Raw genomic sequence first — 25,381 nt, forward strand, 5'->3', positions numbered from 1 at the left:
TCTGTTTAGTTAAAATACGTATAAGTATGTATATCCTTTTTCGAATAAAAAGGAAATATCATTTTTATATTATAAACATGTAAAGAGTTTATATTAAATTTAAGAAAAAAATATAATATTCAAATTCATTTGTTAATTCTTTTGTTATGTCACATTGTTCTTGTTCATTACATGTCTCAACCGAATTACAATCGTATTTATTATTTTACCTGAATATTCCAAACAATATCTTTGTTATATTTATTCTAATAAAACTAAAAGGGTATACGAATATGATTCGTAAAATAACTCTTAGCATTAACAAGTTAGTGCTTGAAATTCTATGATTATATTGTACATAAAATTAATTATTTTGTCATTGAACCGAGCACCAATAATGTGTAGAATGAAACCGCATCTGCAAAGTATGATTTTTTGAGGGCAGACCGGGGCTTCCTTCTTTGCGGGGCACTTGCCCAGAGTCCCCAATGGAAAAGAGGGGCCTGAGTACTAAAGTATGATGATCAAGATACCTGATTGTCCCTGATTTCACTTGGACCAGTTACGACTCCATTACAGTAAACATTACATCATATCTTGAAATATTTGAGTAATATAATTATTGAAATTCCAAGAAACAATACATAAATTTGCATGTTCCGAATAAATTTTTTTCTATCCTTATTACCAAATTTTTCTTATTAATAACATCGAGCGTTGGTGTATCAAAGAAAATCGATTGACAAACAGAGAAAACAAATGTGTTGTACTGTTTAGTTTTTATCTTAGTATTTATATATTTAATATTACTTCATGAATTTAATTGTATATTACGTAAAACATGATTTATAATATACAAAATATATCCTGACAGATAAATACTGTTATATAAAAATATAATGAGGTAAACGGCTTGGTTTATAATTATGAGAACCGAATGCTTGCCTAACAAAAATTTAAATAATTTTCGCAAGCGTATCTAACTGACAGACGTCGAGTCCACTTAGTATTACTAAACTTTACTACCTCGGTTTTATAATTAAAGTTTAAGGATAATATATATTATAAACTAGCTGTTCCCCTTAACTCTAATTTTCTCTATTTATTATTTCCGTATATTCCGTCCTTTTCCAGTTAAAGTCGTGGTAATTTGGATATCACCTAGCGATGTAAAAGTCACAGGTTCGATTTTGATCCATGAGCTAATGTTGTTACCACTCCTAACACAAGTTAGTACGCTTAATGGGTAAATAGGTTTTAGTAATTCCTTGAAAATCTTCCTTTTTTAAAAAAAGAAAAATACTTAGTACTTAATTAATAAATAATTATTTTCGTATGTGTAATATTATTATGATTTATCAGGATATCGTGTCACCGAGTGACTCGTCCATTCAATCACGATTGAATCCGCTTATCATTTCGATACATATCAATCAAGAAGCAAGAACTTACTTAGTTTTCTTAGTGGTCTCGGAAGTTTTTTACGTCAAAACAGAAATTTGTTTCCTGTATTCTACTTTTATTTTTCTTGCGACGTGTTTCCCGTATCTCGTGATAAATGGATAAGCTTTGCTTTGAGTCGAACTGGCTCAGAAAACGAGAATCTTAAAAAAGATCGCCGGTTCATAAGCCGGTCAAACACAACGGAGTTTTTATATACTTAATTAGTGTTTGCTATTTAAACTTGTTAATTATGTATATATATAATGTAAAAATAAAAAGTAACAGCCTGTAAATATACGACTGCTGGGCTAAGGCCTCCTTTCGAGTAGAAGTTGGTTTGGAGCTTATTCCACCACGCTCCTCCAATGCGGGTTGGTTATAATGTTAACTTACAAATAGTATTTAAATTAATTTCAAAACAAAGTTTTTGCGTGACACGTCTCCCATCAAGGTTGATAACATTTTAATTAAAGACTATATAAAAACGCCAAGGAAATTAATCAACGCCTACACGCACGGGTATCGTTGACTCAATGTCTACTAACTTAGGGGCGGGTGACTTTAACAAGTTGTAACTTAATAAATTCAAACAGAAATTATCTTGGCATATTTATTTCATACAACCATTGCTATTTTTAGATTATTTTCTAGTATTTATCACATCAATTGTTTTCTTTATAACTTTAATATTTTCTTTTATGTTTTGTCGATGTATATATGCAATATGTTATGATCCTCTGTTCTCAAAAACGTTGGTTAAATAAATCTTTATTTTTAGTATCTTGTACATTTTTATCGCTTCTTTGCTTTCATGAATTTCCTACTCACCCTTCATTCTATTCTGTAAGAATAAACTCGAAATTCAACGCAGAAAACGGAAATGTCAGAGAGTGATATGCGACATTGACCATAATTATAATATTTCAAAAATACACGCATCAAGATATTATGTCACCATAATTCGGTTGTCATAATTTCACGGATGAGTAATGAAGTCAGTTCATACAGAATAGCACTGCAGTTTATACATCATAAAAACACTTTAGATTTTTTAATATTGTTAGAGTAATTACGTGAGGTAGAGATGCATTTACTGTTTCCGGCAATTAATTATCTCATTCTAATATGTTTTTTTTTAACTAGGTTATAGATATATATAACCTAGTTAAATAATAGGTTATAGTTATATACAACTACCTCAAAAACCCTATATAGTGATGCGAAATTAAAACACCAACTAAATCATTCGATAAGAGGGGTTAATACTGCGCCGAACGAGTTTTATTATTGAGAGAAAAAAGTCGATGGCCCAGTGGATACAATACGTAGTGTCGATAACTTTTTTATCGGTGGAAAAACGCATTACGCGTTTCGTTCACGGGAAGAGTGGGGGTACGTAGAACTCGCTGGTGTCCAAGGTGCCGAGTGCGACCCGAACATAGGAATACCCACTAAAAAACCAGCGGTACCCTTTCCGTCTTAACGAGGAGCGCCACGGAATCGCTTGCGCATGCTACGTGACGATCGTGTCGAAACTGAATGGTGTGAATTATTCCATAATTAAATAAAGGAATGGAATAAGGGCTAGAGAATAATGACTAGTAACGATGATATAATTAATGATAAAAAATTTAAAGGCGTTGTAAAAACTCGTAAAAAATATAAAATACGCAATTTACCCATACTTCGAATACCATGAAACCTTGACATTATTACACCAACGCCAGACCCTAAAGATAGTGATACCGCAGACAACGAAGTTACATGAAAGTGTTACATACCCCAAATATTCATATATACGTTTGTATTTAATTGCATAAATTTGAATTGTTAAGTTATACAGAAAAATCAAAATCAAATAAGGACCACTGACTCGGATCCTTATTTGCGTGGAGTTAGAAAGCGTTCAAAGCCGTGATAGCCTAGTGGTTAGAAGATGAGAATGGTAACCGTATTCCATGGTCAAACCCGGGTAACCTCTTAATTTTTATGTGCTAATTTGTGTTTATAATTCATCTCGTGTTCATCGTGGGGAAACCTGCATGTGGCTTGTGTACCAACCCGCAGCGTGGTAGAGTAAAAGAGAGCAGGCCTTAAGTCCAGCAGTGGGCAACTATAAACGTCGTAAACAACGCTGACATTGCTTGTAACAATGCTGTCTCCTTCTTTCGAATGTTAAATCCATGATGACAGAAAGAGTGAAATCAAATAACTATTCAGTCGCTTAGCAACGTTTATAAGTTTATTTTTTATTTCTGTTAACATAGATGCCACCTCTACGGTCAAATGCTCTTAGGTTATTGTTTATCACGTACGTGTACAGCATATATATTATTATCTATGGATTATTGCGTCTATTAATTTCATATTATTCAATTCGTTCTACCGAAGTTTTGATCGTGTGTCTTGATATTTTTATTATAAACATTACGTGTTAATTTTTTTTTTTTATCGTTATTCAGTTTTATTATTTAGGGCCGTTATGGCGAAGTGGATTGAATGTTGAGCTAAATTCTAAAGATCGATGGGTCAAAACCAGGAAAGTACTTATTTTTCATGTGTTTGATTTGCGTTCATACGCCCCGTGTTCGTTGGAAGGATAACATCGTGAAATAATCTGCATGTGTCCCGTACACCAAACCGTAGTGATACACCTTTCTTTTTAACAAGAGAAGGTGTGTTTGCCCACTCGTTCTTCAATTATATTCCCGCCAAAGAGCTATACTTTATGTGATTATATTTGGGTATGATAATTTGCAATCTTGTGTATAACACAGACTGACACAAGTGTCGTACCATCTTAGATCCCACGGTTGGTGTATGGGTGGTGTTAGAAGTGGTTAATATTAAAATGCTAATGTATAAGCGACGGCTACTTACTAGGTGGTCAATTTGCACATGTTTCCAAAATAATAATAATAAATAAATTCAATCGCCATTACGTGAATAAAAAGCCGAGATGGCCCAGTGGTATGAATCTTAACCGATGATCGTAAGTTCAAACCCGGGCAAGCATCACTGAATTTTTATGTGCTTAATTTGTGATTGTAATTCATCTCGTGCTTTCCGGTGAAGGAAAACATCGTGAGGAAACCTACATGTGTATAATTTCACTGAAATTTTGCCACATGTGTATTCCACCAACCCGCACTGGAGCAGCATGGTGGAATAAGCTCCAAACCTTCTCCTCAAACATGGAGAAGAGGAGTTTAGCCCAGCAGTGGGACATTCACGCATTACGTGATCTATATTATATTGTTACCATTAATATTATCGATAATAAATTAAAAATTTTAACTTCTAAAACGTTCATTACAGGATATAAAATGTAATTAGTTGATCTTGAATAATCTTCGCGTTAATTATCTTAGCTCCAATGCCTTATAAGGTAATGATACAACAATTAAACTGAGTCATTTAATAGCGTTGCGTATTCATGCTCGTGAACACTTGGTATCTACACCTGACATTTAGATTCGTTCGTAAATATTCATTTTAATTCTATAAGATCATTAGTAAACTACTAATAAAAGCATTTACTAAGACTTCTTATTATTTCGACCACAGTCAAGAATAATAAATAGTTAATTGATATGCATAGCATATACGATACTGTTATTTGTTAGAATATCAACATAGTTTCTTCCTGGTTCTTTTCCGTAGAATTTTCATATCATATATGTAAGGTGGTGATCTTAATCAATTGTAAAACACCTACCAATAGATAAAAACCCTACAAAAAACGTCATCGGAGCTGCGGTTGAAATCAATTTGTAATTGGCATGGCATTTCCGCTGTGTATTACGCTCCGTGTCCTGCTAACAGTACTTTTATCAACTACCGCGGCGCCAGTTTCGTAATTATACCATCGCTAAGATCGATAGTCAAGTCTATCAAGGTCTTGTGTGGTCGCTCCTAACACAAGTTTACTAAGAATTATTGAATGAATGCGTTTTATTTACTATTTTACTCACATATGTAGTATATAAGAGCTTTGCTTATACGAAGGTGGTACGCTATTTTGATGCTTATATCCTTTAATTGTTATACTTAAGTCAATGTCGTATATCACTGTCATAAAGTGACTTTTAAGATATTGTTTTCGGTGACTTTCGTGTTTGTTCTTAAATATTAGTTGTATATATCCGTATATATATTTAACGTAAAAAGATTTATAACAATTTTTTATATGTATGTATATAAAAAATATATGGCGTAAAAACACTCGCGATTACAGTATGTTTTATCGAAATCTATTAATTATTCATTTGTTTCTTGATCAAAAAAAAGTTAAAAATTCGTACTTATGCAGCATAATAACCACTTCCGGTCAAGTGTAAGTTTATCAAAAATAAAGAAAATTAATTTTGTAAATACATTTTTGGTGTAGTTTTTTTTATATTATAAGATTAAAAATTAAGAAAATTCTAAATTCACGTACAACTTGTAAAATAACGATTCACAGTACCTATTTGTAAGAAACTATTTAAATAAATTACCTATATTTTATTTTATTTAAAATTAGAGTGACGTTCAATAATAGAATGTATAAAATTAAAAGATTAATCATTTATATTCGTTTAAATTTAACAAAACCAGTGTTAGTCATTGATATACGGCCCTATACCCCTATTTATATTTCGTGGCCTTTACGCAAGGTCCCCCAAATTTGGTGGGGTCGACAGGTCCAGTTACATGCCCTTATTGGTCACACGACACTACGATACTTCCTCCATACTTGTGATTAGCGTATTAAGGACTGGAAACTTTATTTTGTTTAATAAATGAATATTTTTATAAGTAAAATTTAAATTTCTGTTTACAAACAAACGAAGTAACAAAACGATTATTGAAATGTTAACTGTCATAAATAATAGTTAATTATTTCGTTAGTTGTTATGCCAACGTTATACAGTTTTATTTGAGTTAGCAGTTTCCGCTCGCGGCTTCGCCCGGGGGGTGGGGGTTAGGTACCCTATGTTCTATTCTATGTGATGACGTGATGCGTAACAAACAAACAAACTCACCTACTATGCCTAACCGAGTTCTGTTGTGTATATTATAAATAAGCGAACGTTATCAATAATATTTTTATCGTTATTATCAATAGAAAAAAATAACGTTATTTTTATGCTAATTTTATATTCAATAGCAGTTGATTGACAGCGTATCCATCATTTTCGAAGTTATGTAATACTTTTTGCTTCCTCATGACTATATAAAATTTTATCGTAATTAATTAATCCAAGGTAATTCGAATTTATATATAACTGTTACATTTAAAATAATAATTTTAATTGTATTTAATTAACTATGTAAATTGGTGGATAAGATCAACTGTTTAGATTCTTGTCGGTTCTTATCGGTGGTATCTACATTCTGAATCAACTTAACATGCTTTTATGATCCTACTTGAGATTTTGATAAAATTAATTTTAAAAAAAATAGTACGGTGATAGTATTATTTCCAAGCTTATATGGCAACTCATCGCCACACAGTGGTCATCCTACAATTAAACTGAACTAAGTCATGTTAACAGTGAGAAAGTAAAATCTAATTGGTCAATATAAATGTCAGAACATGACGTCTCCTGAAGAAAGTTTTTAGTAGGTATTCCAGGGCACTAAGCGGCGGTAAGTACCACATAACCGTCACTTAATGGAGGGGAAATCTTACAGGCTTTTAAAAAATATAGCATGAACGTCTCTCATAATGTAAAGAAGAGAATTTGTGTCCCACAAATCAAATTTAACTCTATTAAGAATATACAATCATCTTAGAATTGTTATTTTATAATTGGAAGTAAATGAATTATGCGGCGTGGTGCTAAAATGGCCAAAGTACATTTTTGATTAAAATTTAAATCAAATTTTGCCATACGCCAGATCATTTAAAATAATAAATTTATTTGTTCTAAAGCGGATCATTGAACTTATCTTATATCAGTTTCATCTGCCCACATTGTTCATTACGTACAGACAGACTATCTTGTAACTAATACATTGACTGGAGCGAGGAAATAGCTCGTTGACGCAAATACTCTCTGTCTGTATTGCTACGATGCATTGAGGCAGAGGGATCAGATTTATCCACCTCTTATGTTTCTATAAATTTATTCAATATATATATATGGTTTCCACTGACTTTTTTATGTATAGAAGATATCTTCATATCGTATTATACATAACTAGATGTGGTACATAAAAAATCATGGGTACTGGAAGAAATGAAAGAAAACCAATGTAAATATAAACGGTACAAACAGGGGAGTGGAGCGGCCGAGAAGAAGTATGACGGTATAAGTCACCATCATGCCGTTTACCACTGCACGAGTTGTTCTTACCCCCAACGCGTGCTATTAGGTGCTTCACATCTATATCAAAGTTGTTGTAGCTAGCAGGCAAAATAGTACAACTTGGATTTTGTGATGTTTTAGAATATTAAAATCTTCTTATATATTTACTTTCTACGTCTATTGCACCCTTAGAGAAAAACATTTTTTTTATGCAAGATGGAGGCAGGCTCACCTGATGCAAGGTTCCTATCCGCCCATGGACACCGCCGTGTGCAAGAATACTATTTATTTAAAATAATAGGAAAATCCTAAGTCTTCTTATTCTAATTACCTATTACTACCTATTATACTTAATCTAACAAGAAATAAAAAGATCAATTCAAATGGTCATACTGTGTACTTAAGTGGGTACGACGACATTTTTTTTTTTTATAGAATAGGAAGGTGGACGAGCATATGGGCCATCTGATGGTAAGTGGTCACCAAACGCCCTTAGACATTGGCATTGTAAGAAATGTCAACCATCGCTTATAGCCAATGCGCCACCAACCTTGGGAACTAAGATTTTATGTCCCTTGTGCCTGTAATTACACTGGCTCACTCCCCCTTCAAACCGGAACACAACAATATCAAGTATTGCTGTTTTGCGGTAGAATATCTGATGAGTGGGTGGTACTTACCCAGACGAGCTTGCACAAAGCCCTACCACCAGTACTTATATTTACACTCATTATGTACTGTCGAAGGCAAAATAGTACAACTGGGACTTTTTCATATTTGAGAATATAAATATTTCTTTTACAATGATCATTCTTTTTCATCCTGGTCATTGAACTTATAAGTTCAATGTCGTATAGGGACGTGTAGACAGGCAATAAGTATAAAGTTTTATATTTCTATATCAAACTGTATAGTATAGATTACAAATATAGATTACAAATGCCGTAAAAGATTACAATCTTATCTTCATGGATACGAAAGGATATCGATATATATTTCCAAATTCTATTTATTATTCATCGCATCGAATTTAGACTAGAAATTTAGGTAGAAAGAGTAAGGTTTCCATTTAGAAGTTATGGGAAATTGATAATGTAGATAACCGGGGGCTAATTATACTAACAAATTGTCACTTTATCGCAATCGAATCGATGCGTACGATCATGCCGTTTTTCCTATTCTTTAATTTAATTATCGACTATTGGCATAAAAGTTAACGCTTAAGTTCGGTTTTGACACAACTGTATTTGTTATCGGTTCGGCTTCGATCCGAATATTTATTCTCATTAGCTTAATAAGGATATTGACAATGTACTTTCAGGTCTCATGTTTCGGAAAGCGCCTTAACCCGTTGGTCCTGGATCTGATCTCTCTAGTGGCATCAATCCGAAACTATTTTCCGTCAGTCTATTTCCATTCTAAGTGGAAATGCAGAATATATTTGTGATTTACTTGATATTTTAAATATAAGTCAACATTGTAAAAACTAATAATAAAAAAAATGAATTCATAATATAAAATATTATAAAATTAATAAAAATATTGAGACAATAGGATAAAAGTTTTAGATTTAGTTCTTTGTCAATATATTAAAAATAAGTTAAATAAAAACTATTAAAATATTCTTTATTCAAGTTGGTATTACAAATACCTTCTTGACGATGGTATTTGTCAAAAAAATTTATACGATATAGAAGAATTACACTTGTTAATTGTTAAAAAATCTATCATCGGTTAGAAAAGAAACCCATCAGACCTGAGAAGAACCGGCGAAGGAAACTTAGCAAAGGATCAATAAGGTATGACTTGTACTTTAAGCAAATGAGTAACGCAAAAAACACTGAAAAGACTCGTGTTTCATACGAACTAAGATTAGTATGTGTTCCGTTGGAAAATCCTTTTGATAAGAATACTTAGCATGATTTTACACTAGAAATAGTGTCATTAACATAGTTCCATTATTTGTCATTGTTTTCACTCTGTTCAAACTAAAAAGCAAGCTTCGATGTATTTTGACATTTTTATTTGTAATAGGTAAGCAGATAGGAGAGGCCAACTGATGGTAAATCTCATATCACTATCGCTCATAGACTTTGGCGCTGTAACAAATATTAACAATTCCGTAAATTACTAATATCATCAACTTTGGAAATTAGGAAGTGATGTCCCTTGTGCCTCTATTATACTGGGTTACTCATCTTCTAAGCATATATATTTCTAAGCATATATATATATATATATATATATATATATATAATAAAAGCACCAAGTACTTTAATTATATCAATAGGTAAGTGTAAAAATAAATTGCATTTGAATAAAAGTACTTCTTTCTTCTATTTAGTGCAGTTTATTTCGAAAGAAATAATAATTTATTAAATAATAAAATTTTCTTACGTAATATGTATAATAAATAGGTTCCGTCCGCTGTTGGTCTTAGGTATTAAAAAGTATGTAAAGTAGTATCACAGCTAGAAAGTTTGCTTAATATTTCAAATTTTATCAAAATCGGTGCAGCGGTTTATTCGAGAAAGCGTAGAGTTACTTTCACATTCATAATATTAGTATAGATAAATATTATGAAATCAAAATTACATTTAATTTAATTTTTTTTAAATATTGTTGATCCTTTATTATTATTTAGCATATTTTAATTATTAAACGAGCAACTATATTAAAAGTCAGTTTAGTTTATTCAAACATACTACGTACGTTAGTAGTAAATCTTATAGCAATGTTTAAATAATGATCTAAACAAACAAAGTCAACAAGTCAACATTTTTCATATTATGGACCCCTGAACGGGTTCCATCAAAGGCCATCGGTAAGTGGGTTAGTTGCATAACGAACCGGTAGCCAAGGTCTTTGCCAGATAAATTGAACCGCTAATCGAATAGCCATATGACAGACGATCTACAACTTCAGGTCTTTTTTTAATTGAAAAGTTCTTTAGGCACGTTGTGCTGTTTTATAGTAGGGGTTAGACTCGTGGCTTCGCATCACCGACATGCTAATGTTAATATAATGAAATCCTTAATAGTACACATAATTTAAGTATTGTGGAAATTAATGAGGATAATAATGATTGAATTATGTAAATACTATCAGTATATACAAATAATATAAGTGTATTTTAACTATTATTTATTTAAATTAAGCTGTTTTATTTTGTGCAGAGTTGGCAACATGCTGTGTATTATTATGAAAGCTATATAATAAAAAGGGATAGAATTATTACTTGAAGTGCCAATAGATGTGGAAATTGGACAAATATATTAAACAGTTTCAAGTTTTCGCTTCTATTGGCTTTATGACTGTCTGGTTTACTTTTGTCAATTTATTTTAGGAAGTCAGATCAATAAATTGTCCACTAATTGGACAGCTTTGTCCATGGATATCGGCACTGTATGTCATGAAGACTAGTTGTTTGCCTGCGAGTGAGGGGATAGGTCATCCAACACGTATACCAGTCATTTTCCATATTCTGTTTTCCAGTATATACATATTTCTATACCATTCATTGATAAAGTTTTCGTGAGTTATGCGTAATCCGGAGAAGTTTTTAAATTAGTACAAACATCGTTGATTCGACAAATAAAATATTAGGCCCACGAAGTCCCGGCCAATAAAAACAAACGACTAACTAAGATCGACGGAATAATAAAACAACCATTAATATAAAAACAACTTGTACTTATATGACTATTGTTGTATAAATTATATATTTATCTTGTACATAAACTAGGTCTTTATCAATGGCGCCGATATTTCTTATCAGTAAAATCAAAACCTCAGCCAGAGGTCGTTTGGCTTGACCATAATCAGCGAAGTGACGCATCGCGGTCAATGAGCACTCCGAGCTTAACGGTTCTTGGATGGACAAGAGCCCATTGTTTTGCTACTAGGGAGGAAATAGGGCTGCTATTGAATGTACAATACATTTATCAATATTATTAATTAGAAAACATTTATTTTTCTATGCTTTATTTATTTATACAAAACAAACTAAAAATACTAAAATGTAGTAAAATAAAATATTTATATTTATTTTAAAATAAAATTATAATATCGCTCCTTTAGCGACAAGACCGCCTTTTGTACAATAATAGGTTTTTTTTGTGTTTATAACTGTATGTTTCTGTAACTCTTTTGGTGTACAATAAAACATATTCTATTCTAAAAATATAATAAATTAAAGTTTTTTAAGAACGTAAATTTCATATATTTTCAGCCTTACTTATAAACGCTTAGCGACTGTTTAGTTAAATACTGATCTCGCTCTTTCTATCATTATTGATTTGACATTCAAAAGAAGAAGACACAAAATCGTTATATAAATAAGGCTGTATGTCATAATTAAAACACTGCGAAAAAAGTGTTACAGACTTATGTTCAGTCCTGACTTAAAAGTCCGAAAAACTGAAAGTCTTCAAGTCGTCCTTGTAAATGTTCATACTAGTGGGTTAGTTTCTCGCCCACTTATGAGTTGTCAATACGTTATAAACAAAAAATATATAATGTGATTGATAAAATACGAGTACGTTCTTATTACATTAGTAGTTCCATATATACAGTATATACATATATTCAGTAGTTCCACTAAAGAAACTGCTAAAGGCTCCTATCCGTTTAAGGAAAATGTTTCGAGATTATTCCACCGCACTGCTCCAAAGCGTATTGATGGATATACATGTAGAACATTTTTCATCCAACGTGTTCCGATGTTTTCTTCAACCGGCAAACACAAAATGTATTAAGCTAATGAACATTCTGTAGCGCTTGCCGGGGCTCGGGTCCTCAGTTTTCTGAATATAAGAATATATTAACTCTGACTTCCACGTAAGTCAGTCAGTCAAACTAAGTGCTTATCGTAATATAATAGAACACGTTTTAATCCTTTGTTAAATGTAATCATTAATAGTCATTTAACGCCACGTTACAAGCCAAACGAGTATGTAAATAGAGTAATTGCCTTGCAAAAATACTTGTTAATCGATCAACGAGTTTTAATATGTATCAGTGCGATGTTGTATATCAAACGCTTAATGAAACGGAACGTGATCATATGATCGCTTGTTCAATACAATTAATTAACAATATATGTTTTTAGACAAATTATTTTTAGATATATTAGAATATTTTATGAACGTAAAACATTGACTAAGAAGCTTAATACCTATAAATGATTTGACTATTAAGAGCCAAGTGTGATGTATATTAATTTTATAAAAAAATTGGTGATAGGGCTTTGTCCAAGCCTGCCTGGGAGGGGTGCATGTCAGTCACCTCCACGTAGTGCACCCTGGGCAACGGGGTCAACCAGCAATCCGATGTTTTTTCCGGATTGCTTGTCGATCGCGGCTGAGACTGACGCGGCGGAGGTGTCGCGGGCCGCTCCTGGTACTTCTCTGTTGCGCAGAGTGGACCAGCTAGCGGCTTCGTGGCAAGTCGGAGGACTCCGGGGTCCTTATGGGCCGCCGGAGAGAGAGAGGAGGAGTTGGTCTCCGGGGTCCTTTCGGGCTGCCGGAGACAGGAGGAGATGTGTAGAGGGAGGAAGGAGAGGCAGGTTCACCCAGTTTCGGTGTCGATGCTGGGTGGACAGACTTCGGTCACCGCCTTCTCAAACTCGTTTCCCCATCCAGGCGTCAGCCTGTGGTGGGACCGAGGGCCTTGCCTTCACCGGCCGGGCCAAGAGGAGAAAACCTCAATAAAAAACAACCGGTGGGTCGCTCACCCAAAGCGACGGCCGCAGGCGGGGTCGCGGTGGTGTGCTAACGCGTTCCCGTAACCCCGCCACCATGCGGTGAGGCGGAAACGAGGAGGTTTTAGTGGGTAGGACGGTGGCCTTCTGCCCCGTGAGTCCCACATACCCGTCCCGGTCGTGTCCGGGCGGGAGGCGTAAATGCGTTTCCTCCTCGAAAAAAAAAAGGCTGCCTGGGAAGTACTACCCTCTCATCAATATTCTGTCGAAAAATATTTGGTATTAAGGATAAGTGAGCTTGTATCTACAGACACAAGAGATATAATATCCTGGTTCCCAAGGTTGGTGGCGCATTAGTAATGTAAGGAATGGTTAATGTTTCTTACGGTGCCAATATCTATGGGTGTTGGCCCCTTACTATAGGTGGCCCAAATGCCCGTTCGCCTACCTATATTACATATAAAAAAATGTATATACACTTTATAGAGTAGAGAATAATTTTTCTTAAAATTGAATCAATCAAATTCATACGAAGTACATACAGTATCACATAACCAAGAGTCCTTAGAAGCCTATATTATAGTCGCGTTTTTTATTTCTGTTTTTACCATATTTGTTTCGGTTTTTCTTGTAGGTGTTCCCTTATAACTAGAAATAAAATATTAAGATAATTGTAAATAAAGGTCTAACGGACTCTTATAAAATTTTGCATGAAAAAGTTAACAGCCTGAAAATTACAAAAAATGTAGAAGTAGGTTTGGAGCTTTTCAATAAAGCTACACCGATGCGGGTTGGTCGATATATCCTCACAATATTTTCGTTCACCATCGACCACGAGATGAATTATAAACACAAATGAAGCACATGAAAATTCATTGGTTTGGCTCGGGCTCGAAATTGGTGTCGTCGGTTAAGATTAATGTCTAATCACTGGGCCATCACGGGTCCCTCACGGCCATTTGGCATATTGGCTTTTATTAAATATTAAAAAAATATAAATATATAGGTAACAATTAATAATAAATAATTATGAACACTAAAGCTACTTTCATAAGAAAGCCTTAACAAATCGTAACTAACAGGTAACATCAATATATTTACTGATCTCTTATGGACACATCTATATACTTTGATACATATGAAAATATATAATACAGCAACAGCTAAGATGTATCCTACTGCTCATGTTGAAGACAAGGTTTTGAGATTTTTTACACCAGACTACTGATTGCGATTATGATGTCTATTCTTATAGTAGTAGCAGTAGTAGTAGAATTTCATCGACGACATTTGCAGATTTTTCCTAACGATGTTATGTTATGTAATGTGAAAATCATTCTTGCTTCACCGGATTTGAAACCGCTAAGGAACAAAATGTTCTACCCACTAAGTAATCTTGGCTCATTTGAATACTTTTAAATATAAACTACCTTATAATAAATTATATTTTAATTAGTATTAATAATTTTCAAGATCACAGCTAACCCTAAACATCACCGGAAACGTATACTTGAATCGAACGCGCGTTGCATTCGCATGTAGCGGATGTAGACGACCTACACTATCGTTCGTAATCCACCATTACACTTACAATTGATTTAATGTTCCTATTTTAATTTTAAACAATGCCGATATCGTTTGTAGAACTATAAGTTTACTGTTATTTACAAATATTACTTATTTATCAACCAACGGCATATACTAATAAAAGTTGGTTATGCGTGTTTAGTGATTAAACATTTATCTCTTTCTGTCATCGTTGATAAGCCATTAGAAAGAAGAAGACACAGTATTGTTTGACTAATCTTCCCATTAACAACATTTATAGTTAGTCGTGTTTTGTTTATTAATGTTGAATTTTACAAGTATTTATAAATTGTTTACCATTTTTTTATTTTTTAACCCTGGAATACGCGGTACGCGTTTCCCCCACGGGAACAGTGGGGGGGGTATGTGGGGCTCGCCAGTGTCCAAGGCGCCGAGTGCGCCCCGATCATCGGAATACCCACTTAAAAACCAGCGGTACCCTTTTCGACTTAACGAGGAGCGCCACGAGATCGCTGGCGCATGCTACCGTGACGCTCTGACGGATAAATTGTTAACCAGTGTTAACCGGTATAAAATGTAAATTCTAATACAATTTGATATTATGTGTAATTTGATGAATAATTGGTAAATTGTAATTTTTGAAATACGCGATTGCAATATCTTTTCATTATTGTTTGAAATAAACATTGAAGTCCAACTTTAAGACAAATAAATTAATTACCTCGTAACTCCTGTCACATTTATAGACCTGGAGTTAATGGCAGAATAAGCCAGGTTATTTTTTACAGATATGGCGATCCTTCAGTTATTAAATGGCGGAATTGATGAAATAAAAAAAATATCATACCAATTGTAGTCAGAGTGTAATCGCAAGATGACCAATCGAACGTGTCGTTTAAATAACAGTAGGGCTATTCTGGAAAACGGTCGTGAAATGTTAGAAAATGATATGTGACATTGACTATAATTATTACAACATTTCAAGAAAACACGCATCAAATAGTATGTCACTATCATAATCGGTTGTCAGCATTTCTTGGGAGAGTAATCAAGTGAGTTCTTACAGAATCAAATTAATACAATATAGCCACTTATTAATAACAAATTGGTTTAAATATTCTAACACCAACTCCAGATGTAATATCCTTAAGGCGTTAAAATTTGACAGAACCATCCCAGATGGCGTTGCAAAAATTAAAAGGATACCCTGAGCCTTTGTCTCGCCCAACAATCTTCAATGTAGGAAGCATGGCATGCCCAATTATGGAGTGAACACCATTTGAGGTATGGCGGAGAGGCCTTGTGTGTAATTATGGCGAGAAATGCGCAGATTTACCATTTAAGTAGTTAAACATTGATGTTAGATATCAATCACGGTAGAACAACGTGTCGCATATAACAAAAGGATATTATGGAAGGATATTATATTGTGGCTGTTTGTTTTATTAAGTAGCTGGTTATTGCGAGTTGGAATGAGATTGGAATGGAATTTCTGTCAAGTAGTATTAATTGTAATGAGCTGTTTAAATATATTGAACAGCCTAGTTAGCTTTGTTCAAGTTAAATTTGAAATAGTTCGATAGTTATCTATTTGGTCGGTTTTATTTTCATAACGGTGCCGATTGGTTTGATGAAATGATTTAATTTTTCTAATATAATTTTTTGATCTAGTTTTTTTAAATTATCAATCTACTAATTTTTAATTTAGTACCTATTAGATTCCTTTACTCCTTTGATGAAGACAAGTGATATAATATCGATTGCTTATATAATAGCCATTTTTCAGGGCAAAAACATTAAACAACTTTAACATTAAAAATGTTTGTATTTTAGAATATTAGTGAAGTTTAAACGACTCTAAAAGTCTCGAACGTGGAATTTCTGCGATGCGTCAACCAGAAACGGCAACTTTTGGAGACTGTCAAGAAGAGAAAAGGTGCATATCTCGAACACGTACTTAGGCATGAAAGATATGAACTTTGGCAACCCATTGTGATGGGAAAAGTTGCCGGAAGGAGTTGGTCGCAAAAAAAAAGTCTTGGCTGTGCAACATACGAGAATGGACGGGAATCGCGAGTGCTGCCGAACTCTTTCGCCTCGCGAAGAACAAGAAAGAGTATTCAAAGCTGACTTCCTAGTAAGCCTTCGCTCGTCGAAGTGGCACTCGAAGAAGAAGAAGAAGTGAAATTTATTGTATAGGTTTAAATTAAAAGTCAATTATGTATATAGCTAGTAGCACCGACTCGGATTTATTTATTTAGAACACCCAGCAATACGCTCAATAGTTATTTTTATTATACTTATTAAAATATAATTATTTATTTAATGTACCGTGAATTAAAACTGAGGATTATGAGATCGCTGTATTACCTTGTTTGTAACCTTGCTTTGACTTCCTCGTTGGTCTAGTAGCTAGATATAAGATCGCTGACCCGGAGGTCCTATTCCCAGGTCGGGCCAATAAAAAGTTATTGGGATTTTCTTTCACAAAATTCTCAGTAGTAGCCCGGGGTCTGGAAGTCGGAAGTGTGTACACGTGCCTCGGAAAGCACATAAAACCGTTGGTCCTGCGCCTGAACTCTTTCCAGTCGATCCAGAGGTACTGGGTTCAATCCCCAGGTCGGGCCAATAAATATGTTAGTGGATTTTTCTGTCATATAATCTTAGTAACATCCAGAAGTGTGGCAGTTGGAAGCGTGTACACTCCCGTGCCTCCTGTGGGCTGATCTCTCTTGAAACTGGTACTGGAACAGTGGGAAGGTTTGTGGGACTAGCCGATCGGAATACCCAAAAAACCAGTGGTGGCCTTTACGTCGTAACGAGGAGCGCCCGGAATCGCTTCAACCTAACTACGGGAGGACGTCAACCTTGCTTAAGTCTCATTTATTATTTTTCCAAAATAAGTTTTATTAATTTGCACATGTAAATGTATCTACCGTATTTTAAAATAGGAACGAATTCCATACTGATGCTGTTTTGAATTTGCTTAGAAAATGACTTACATGTTAATCGTTTTTGTACTCACCTATATTATATCATGACACAGGGATAGTCTGAAACAAAAGATAAAGAAATATTAAATAAAACTATTTTAAATAAAAAAGCACGACTACTCTTAATAAAATGAATGAATCTGTCAATGATAATAAGGATTCTAATTACATCCATAGTTCCAAATCTGTTCAAGCATTGTTTACGCCGAACTAATATCGGGGGATCAAACATTAAATGAAATTAAGGAAGAGCTTTCCGCTGTTCACACTATATTTAATTCTTATCATTTTAACATAATCACTTTGACATAACATGTATTCAATAGCGAATTTAGACAGCGTGATTCAGAAAATTGACCGTGATTAATACCGCCATCTATCGCTACAAAGTAGTAATATACGCTATTATACATGCATTTAAAAGTTAAGGTGCAATAAGGAAATGGTGATGGCGTTGCTTTTTTCTTTATTTACTCAATCTTATTAAATATAAACTTAAGTATACAATTTTCGATGTGAACTGAGATAACCCAGTGGCTCGAACATCTGAGTCTTAACCAAATACTGAATTATTGAGTGCTTTATTTGTGTTTATAATAAAATTCATCTCGTACTTGACGGTGAAGGGAAACATAGCGAAGAAATATGGATTTGTTGAATAACAGTTTGCCACATGTATACCAATCTGCATTGACGTAGTGTGGTTATATCTTCTGTCATACTCCTCAAACGGAAAAGAGGAAGTGGCCAAAATTCGAACATTTACAGACTGTTGACTTTACCGAATGTGAGCTAATTTGTAAAAAACCTACTTACTGCTTATCAACAGCTCCATCGTTATTGGAAAACGACTAACAAAACTTTCACCAATATTCCTTATCTGTATTATTCTTAGTACCCAAAGTGTTTATATTGGGTAATCACTTAAAACTATGTTACAAAAAACGGCAATTTGAGTTTTTACGTCATATAATATCAGAATGAGATTATTCTAATTAATAATATAAATGCAAAAAATAGTTTGTTTGTTACGCTATGATGTCTTAACTATTCAATTGATCATATATTATATAGATAGGCTCACAGAATACCGTACATACCAACTGAAAAATCCAGAATTCTACGAAAACCAATAACACCTAGGAAGAGTAATAGTAGAGGGGGGTATCCACTATTGTATAACGACATGCTCATATACACATATGTAGACAATTCCAACGGCATGAAGAGTAAAGATCAACGAAATCTAGATTTATATATTCCATGCCATTTGCTATGTAGCTCTGGTATATTGCGCACTACAATCAGTTTTTAATTAATATATAATACTACACTCTAACACTTAACTTTTACTTACAATATTCCGATAACAACGTACAAACAGCCGACATTTAAAATGTGTTGTCTTAATATGATATGTTTATGATGTGTAATCCTCCTGCTATAAGAGGATATATATCAATATAATATAATCCCCTCATATTACGGGAAGGGCGATAGTGTTTTGATTGTACGTATAAAAAAAAACATGTCTTTTTTTGGGCTGAGAAAGCAAGACAGATAAAATACAGACCGTGACTTTCGCATTTTTATTATTAGTAAGGATTGTATCTCTACAGTTTCGTGTCCGTTTTCAAGTTCGTTGTGTTTCTTACATCGCCAATGTCTATGGGCGGTGGTGACCACTAACTATCAAATGTCTTATTTGGCTATCCGCCTTGCATTATTATAAAAAAATACACATAATAATTAGATAACTCAAACTAAATATATACATGAATTAATTATACAAACGACATTGTATGTACTATCATACGGATGATATGCAAAATACGACCTTCAAGTTTACTAGGTCGAAGCAAACAGACAAACATCAAATACTTCCGCTTAATTTGTACCTCTAATTGCGTTAAAGTAGGTTAAATAAGTATGAAGAGCTTTATATTTAACTTGTTCGCCATAAAAAATGAAAGTTTAACTATTATACTAAGATCGTATAGTTTATGACCCGATTCGGTGCAGTGGACGCAACGCGTCTCTTAACGAAGGTCGCAGGTTCAAATCTTAATTTACATTTGTAATTCATGTCATGTTTCACGATGAAGGAAAACATTGTGAGGAAATCTGTATTTATGGGATGAAATTTGACGACAGATATGTGTATCCAGTGCTGGTCGGGCTTGGTGTCATACCTTTGCCCAGCTGTGAGGCTTATGAATTGTAGTTGTATTGTATTGATTTTATGTATCAACTCGTTATTAAACACAAAAGTTAATTGCCAATTAATTGTTAACAAATACTGTCTTAATGATGGCATAAAGTTATTATCCATAATCAGCTATACAAACGTAAAACATTGCGAAGCATTCGCAGCTCATTATAAATAAATATCATATAAAATTATATTAATTAGTTCAATACATTTTAAGGAATGTATATTAAATTAAATTGACAATTTTTTTATATAATAGGTAGGCGGACGAATATATGGGCCACTATGATGGTAAATGGTCACCAACGCCCGTAGACATTGTAAGAAATGTTAACCACCGCTTACATCGCCAATGCGCCACCAACCTTGAAAACTAAGATGTTACGTCCCTTGTGCCTGTAATTATTCTGGCTCACTCACCCTTAAAACTGGAACACAACAAAACCAAGTACTGCTTTTTTGCGCCAGTAAAATTTGCAATTTTGTTTAAATTTACATTAGCTTATTTGTTATAGAATTATTATTCAAGTAAACACCAATTGTTTAGAAAAGATAAATGTCCCGTTGAATGTGTTCGCCAGTTCTTCTCAGGTTTGAGGTGTTTAAATCAATCATCAAATCAATAACTAGAGGTGTACCGGAGGCAATTATACTAATCTACTTAGATCATCACGAGACCTCCTAAATTATCAGCCCGTTTGACTTGCTTGTCATAGTTACTCCTTCTCCGACGTAGACGCTCAGTAAGAACGGATTTTACGCAAATCCTATCCAAAATACATTTTTATTATCTACCCGTATTATCTACCCGTGCGAAGCCGAGACGATAAGCTAGTTTATAATATTTACGATATGTTTCCGATACCATTTCGATCGAAACCGCGACTGAATCGTTGTGATAGTTGAATAGGACAACGGTTAAAAGGCAACGATTACGTTTCGATTCGATTGCGATATTGACAATTTGCTTGTAGAAGCAGGCTCTATATTGAATATGATTTTGACTTATATATAACATATACAATGTCGCACGTAACACAACTTCAGGCTATTTTCAATACAAAAATACGACAGTTTTTAGTAATTATATCTCAATATAGCTGTAACTCTGTGGACGAAAATACATAGACTTAGTAAAGTGCCAGATGTGGACATCTAGGTCAGACACGTGTCTCACGGCCGCTTCTTGTTATTAAATTGTCTATGTTCATATTTAATATTTTTTTATATAATATTGAATAATACACTTACAACTGGTATTTAACTAGACATTTTATTATTATTTTTGATATTTTTTTAATACAAATTGATAATAATTTACTTTTCAATATCGGTCATTATTCGTAGCCGAAGGTTATCATAAGAGTCGACTGAGGAATTTTCGTCAAGCGAATCCAAATCAGCATAAAAGCACCTCAAAAATAGGTGATAGCGGGAATTCGAGCAAATCACCATTTTTGTTTCGCTTTGGTACCTCGTGTGTGTCACCTGATAGTAAATGGTTACCATGGCCTTATTAACTATTACATTGGGGAACTAAGTTTCTACTAAGTATTGCTATTTGGCGATAAACTTTGTGATGAATGGGTGGTAGGTAATAGGCAAAGCGCCCTATTAACAAGAAGGCTTTATTTCAGGCCGATGTCCTGCCTAAAAAAAACTGACTAAACACTTTATCATCAAAACACACAGCTTCCCCAAAATAATTAATAAAGAAAGTTATTTTATTCGTACAAAACTCTCCTCTCTCATAATAACGCGTAGAATAACAATTACAAGGCAATTTCTTGGCCTCCATTATAAGGTAACGCAATCTTCTACCTTAAAAGATAAATAAAAGGAAGAACGTATCCTTGAAACAAATTGCACACATTAACATATATAATATTTATGAAAGAGTACCATAGATTGTATGAAGACATTAACGTGATTAAATTAAGAATAAACTGCGAAAATATTCTTATTTTTTTTTTAAGAAAGAGTGGTATAAGCGGGTTGGAGGTACTTAGTACTAGCCTTTTGTGTTAAAGTGAGTGACTGACACATCAACATGAAAATTTACATAACCCGTATGTAAATTTTCATGTTGATGTGTCAGTCACTCAGTTATTCTTTTTATACATGCAGATTAATAATCTATATGAATGTATTTTTTAGGATTTATGATATATATTTAATTTGAAATAAATAAATAGCAAGATTTGTTTGAGGAATTATCGTATTTATTGTATATTGTAATTATATAATATACGTATAATTTAAATATGTACTGATAATATAGTTTATTTATTGATATATATGTATTATATATTGAAAAAGCCGAGATGGCCTAGTGGTAAGAACACGTGAATCTTAACCGATGATCATGGGTTCAAACCCGGGCAAGCACCACTGAATTTTCATGTGCTTAATTTGTGTTTATAATTCATCTCGTGCTTAACGGTGAAGGAAAACATCGTGAGGAAACCTGCATGTGTCTAGTTTCATTGAAATTCTGCCACATGTGTATTCTACCAACCCGCATTGGAGCAGTGTGGTGGAATAAGCTCCAAACCTTCTCCTCAAAAGGGAGAGGAGGCCTTAGCCCAGCAGTGGGACATTAACAGGCTGTTACTGTGTTACTGTTATATTTATATTGACATTTATTTATTATATATTATAAGTTAGATGGGTTTACACTGTTAGTTGCCTGGAAGAGATCGCTACGTAGCGATAAGGCCGCCAAAGTTGTTTGCTACTCTTATTTAGGTATCCATGTCTTGTATTTTTTTTTCTTCTTTGTGATATATAATAAAGTATAAAGTAAGTGAGTAGTTTCTTATACATTGACAGTCACTTGCCCGCTTTATTTACGTTAATTTTTATAATGTATATTTTTATTAAAATGGTAAAATAATAAAAGAATGCAAAATAATAAAACGGATTAGTAGTATTTTGAAATGACAAACGAACAAGACTTTGACTTCCCCTTTTATAACATTAGCATGATTAATAGAATCGCAAACGAATCACAGTCAGTTTCATCACAATAAAGTTCAATGCCCTATTTTAGTTCTTATCAGAGACGCAATATTACTCAGATTCAAAACTTGTAATGATAACAGGAAAGCGGTCCAGATATTATGAAACTTGGATGATGAAAGGCTATGCTTATCTCCTTTAATGCATATATTTGTACTGCACATATTAATTGTTTAAGTTATTTTATTTCATATAACTTAGAATAAAATAGTATAACATTTGAACTTAAAGCTGTGCTTCCTCTACTGTTATTGTTGAAAAGTAAAGGTGTACTTCTATTAAATATTAGTAAACTAAAAAACAATGTATACTATAAATTCATATAATATTACTGTCTTGTCTTTCAAACTGAAAACATAGTTCCACCTTCTTCTCTTTTTATTATTTATCTTCTATATACAAATAGTAGTCACTGCCTCGTTGGTCTAGTGGCTAGATAAATAGATAAGGCCGCAGACCCAGAGTGCCTGGTTTCAATTCCCAGGTCGGCCAGTAAAAAGTTATTGGGTTCTTCTGTCAGAAAATTCTCAGTAGTTCTCAGTAACACTTCCGTGCCTCAGAAAGCACGTAAAGCCGATGGTGTTGCGCCTGAACTCTTTCCGGTCGTGTCGGATTGCCGTCCCATCGGATTATGAGAGCTAGGGAAAAGAGAGTGCACCTGTGTTTGCCATTGGCCACCGTGGCCGAAAGTGGTCTGGAGGACATTATATACAAATAGGCAAAAACAAACATATTCAGTACATTTATCTTCCTTGTTTATCAACTGATTATTTTATATTTTTTTGTTGAGTAGTTAGTTACGAGCTTTAGTGTTATAAAATAAATGGAAATAAGAGTACATAGACAATGTTCGAAATTCGAAAATTTATATGTTTTTCTCAAATTTTCAATAATGATTTTAATAGAATTCCGACTACTGAGCAAACAGTATTATAAAAAACTACTATTAATTTAAAAAAACAATTACTTATAAATACATTAAGCTATTTATATCAAATTGTTCGTGCGTCTTGTTGCTAGTTCATACCGCACATCATGACGTAAGATTGGGCTTAATATATTTGTTATAATTGTTAATGTCTGTCTGTCTGGAGTTCCGAGTGTGGCTGTTTTATACCCTCGTGCCTTGGAAACTATGTAGAGCCTAGTCCTGTACATGATCTCTTGGTCGAATCTATCCGATTATGAGATTTAGGGATATGATAGCGAACATCGTTTTACACACACACTTGTGCACTATTATAATAATAATAGGGAATATTTTATTATATTATTTTAAATAAAATCACGTCCCACCAAAATTATTTATGAAAATAGATTACTATGTACATTGTTCCAATAAAAATCAAGTAATTTTGCAAGTAAATTGTAATTCGCTTTCAAATACAGCATTCCCAAAGACAATAACTGGTCTATATTATCTGAAATTATTCGCAGACAGGTTATAAATTAGCAAAATTCGAGATAAGCAACATTTATTTGACTGACGATTACTTGGGTTTCTGTTCGCGAAGATTTCATCGTATAAAATTAATTTCATTCATTCCGAAAAAACTTATAGATAGACTGTAGAACATTTTTTTTTATGCCACAGATTATATGTGTTTTTATTATAACACAGCTTTAGAAAACACTTCCAGGTCTTTAGAAAAATAATATATGTCGAAATATTCGTTTAGTTTTTTTTATCACGTATTTATTTCCGAACCGAAAGTTTATTTTTGACAATCAATAAGCAAATGCATATTTTGACGTTAACTTGACTTAGGTTATTTAAATGTGATAAGACTTTTTTTTCCTATATACATACATATAAAAGTATATAACTTTTTCAATAGTCCATTGTACGAAATGTAAGCCAAACGGCGACCAAAATGTCCGTCGGGCGCTATAAAACTGCATGTTAATTCATTAACACGATATTGTGTTTAATCAATTTGTCCGTCAGTTCGTTTCGACCGCTTCATTGTATGTTAATATTATTGTTATGAACTCAAACTTCGTGATTGTTTTAAATAATTTTTGACAAGCGTATTCTGACATTATTATGTTTTAACAAATTAGCATTGCAAAGTCGTTTGTATGTTAGAATTTGCAACTGAAACGCTTTCAAATATTAATTAACATTGTAAAACAACGCAATTTGTGACTGTGTGAGTCCGCGTGGCTGTGTGCGTGCGTGTTCATA

General features: G+C 33.4%; 2 protein-coding genes across 2 annotated transcripts in view; both read right to left on the reverse strand.

Moving 5' to 3' along the window:
- The window catches only part of LOC126776470 (inverted formin-2), a 100,540-nt gene that overhangs the window by 21,132 nt on the left and 54,027 nt on the right, over positions 1–25,381 (reverse strand). Inside the window, exon 4 of the mRNA XM_050499002.1 lies at positions 17,993–18,020. The gene's annotated coding sequence lies outside the window, so the exon portion shown is untranslated. The remainder of the gene's footprint in view (positions 1–17,992; positions 18,021–25,381) is intronic.
- Positions 1–25,381, reverse strand: part of LOC126776503 (synapse-associated protein of 47 kDa) — a 187,407-nt gene that overhangs the window by 14,998 nt on the left and 147,028 nt on the right. The window lies entirely within an intron of this gene.

The sequence above is a fragment of the Nymphalis io genome, chromosome 20 (genome assembly GCF_905147045.1).
Source record: "Nymphalis io chromosome 20, ilAglIoxx1.1, whole genome shotgun sequence".
In the NCBI taxonomy this organism is placed as follows: Eukaryota; Metazoa; Arthropoda; class Insecta; order Lepidoptera; family Nymphalidae; genus Nymphalis; species Nymphalis io.